The sequence below is a fragment of the Arachis stenosperma genome, chromosome 6 (assembly GCF_014773155.1).
Source record: "Arachis stenosperma cultivar V10309 chromosome 6, arast.V10309.gnm1.PFL2, whole genome shotgun sequence".
In the NCBI taxonomy this organism is placed as follows: domain Eukaryota; kingdom Viridiplantae; phylum Streptophyta; class Magnoliopsida; order Fabales; family Fabaceae; genus Arachis; species Arachis stenosperma.
Window position 1 is genome coordinate 118,534,023 of NC_080382.1, and position 2,812 is coordinate 118,536,834.

Sequence of the window (2,812 nt, forward strand, 5' to 3'; positions counted from 1 at the left end):
TATGGAAGCTAAGTTATGGCCTACTGAAGTTGGTCAAAAATAAGTTTTTATCCAAAACACAAAACATCTAGTTTTACCAAAGTCCTCAATTCATACCCAATCAAACCACCACAATTTTTAAAACCAATGATCTCTAATCACTTTTTCATACTTCTCAATCATTCCGTAAACATATTAACATCCAAATCCTTTAATTATTTAATAATTCTATGCATAATTTTCTACCAAACTCAACATATGTCACCACTAATTGTTAAATATTAACAATTCACATGATTCAACTTATCCTATGGACAATTAGTATGAGTTTTTACCAATATTATACATTAACTATGAGAAACCAAAATCATACATTGACCAATTTCTCCCCAAGTTCGGAACACCTCAAAATTCTCCTTTCCTCAAGTTTCCAAGTTCTCACCAAATAAATTTCCAACTTCCAAGACTCAAATTCAAGCATCCAACATCCACCAATTTTACTCCAATTCAGATAATTCAATCTAATTTTATGCAATATTATTATAATCAACACAAAGATTCACTAATTAACTAATTCACAAGGGTTAGTGATTTCTTACCTTAGCCATGGATGTTTGGAACAAAGCCCAATGATGATCCCATGTTAGAACACCTAAATCATCAAAAAACACCAAATTCCTCAATATTTAATGCCCAAAATTATGAAATTGAAGGGAGTGAGAAATTTAAATTTCTTACCACTTTGTTCTGATGGATTTAAATAGGATTCCAAGACGAACGCGTAGCCGCAGACAGCTCGTCAATCAGAATTACGGATTGAAAGTTATGATGGATAGAATTTTGGAAGTGATTTTTGTTAGGTTTCCTTGATCTCTCTTCTCTCTTCAGCGTGATTTAAGTGAATGAAGGGGAAAAAGACTAAGTGTGGCTGCCTTGGACCCAAGATGGATCCAGTTCAACCTGTTTGACCTGTGGATTTAATTTTTGGGTTAAAATTTTTAAAATTAATTATTTATTAATTTTTTGGGTTTTACATATTTTCATATTGGCAGTTATGTTTTTAAAGTCAGTTTAACTTAAAAGTAGTAAATGTCAATAATCTGTACATGTAGTAAATCGAATCAAGCTGATTCGATTTACTATATATGTGTTGTGCATTATTAGATTCGATTTAGTATCACAATAGCTAATTCGAATTATATGAATTCAATTTATATTTAAATGTAGTACTCCATATAATTCGATACACATTATTCGATTTATTACTAAAATGTGTAAATTGAATTTAGTAAATTCGATTTACATAGATATATACATGAAGACATCCACGTAACATTTTTTATTTTGGGTGATTTATATAATATTGTGTTATTTTTTGTTTATATAAATATTTTAGCCTGCTCTAAATTATAAAAATTTATAGTTTATAGAAGTAAGTTATGTCTAATTAAACCCAAATTGAAATAATATAATTAACAACCTCGAACCCAATATGTTGAGATTATAAAAAGATTTTCGTTGTAGGTATCGTGGTTAGGGCCATGATTTGACTTTGGCTTTGAAGGGATTAAAGGTCCACCTATAATTGAGTAAAATTTTTTATAATGTGTTATGATTATTGTGATAAGAACGAAGGATGTGGATGTCCATTTCCAAAAGAATTATATTAAATGAGAGTTGAATGTGATATGAAGTAAACATACTACAATTAATAAAATTTTTTCTCTCTCTTATACGGATACACTCTTCTCTTTCTCTTTTCTTTATTTTATTTGTTACCTCTCCTCTTCTTTATTTATTTATTTAGTTATTTTATAACACGTTATCAGCACGAAGCTCTAATGAAATTTTAGGAAGACTTCAGGTAATATTTTTATTATGTCGAATCTCTTTCATCTTGAATATAATGCTTTTGATATATCTGAAAATAATTATTTATCATGGATACTAGATGTTAAAATCCACCTTGATTCAATGGATCTTGGAGATACCATTAAGGCTGAAAATAATACATCTCAGAAGGATATAGCCAAAGACATAATTTTTCTTCATCGTCATCTTGACTTATGATTGAAAAATGAATATCCCACATTAAAAGATCTTGCATATCTGTGGAAAGACCTTGAAGAAAGGTACAATCATCAAATACTTCCTTAAGCCCGATATGATAGAGAAAACTTTCTCGACCTTCCATGTTTCGAATGTGCTCCTGCAGTAGCAATCGAGAAATAGGATATAAAAAATATTTTGAGCTAATTTCTTACTTTCTTGTTGCTGAACGCAACAGTGAGTTGCTTTTAATAAATCATGAAGCGCGCCCAGCTGGCGTCGCCTCATTTCCTGAAACAAATGCGACAAATTATAACCCCAGAAGAGGTAAATGGCAAGATTTTGATAACAAGAAAAATTGTGGAAGAAAAAGAAATTATGTTCACAAGAAAGGATCTCACCAGAAGTGGGATAAAGAAAGAAACAATGGGCAAAGTATATCAATTGAGGATAAATATTTCTGTTGTGGTGGAAATGACCATTGGTCACGTACCTGTCGTACCCCAAGGCACCTAGTTGATCTTTATCAAGCATCCTTGAAAATGGATGACAAAGGAAAGGAAATAAATTTTGTTTCAAATGATGAAAATTCCACCACTCATTATGATGTATCTAATTTCTTTAAGGATTCTGAAGGAAATATTGGCCATTTGATCAATGATGGAATAGTTTGATATGTGTATGTGTTTGCTAAGTGTTCATGTGAATAATTTTACTGTGCATGTACTTCTACTCATTTTATTATTATTATCATTTGTTTTTGAAGAAAAATGGCAAGGACACA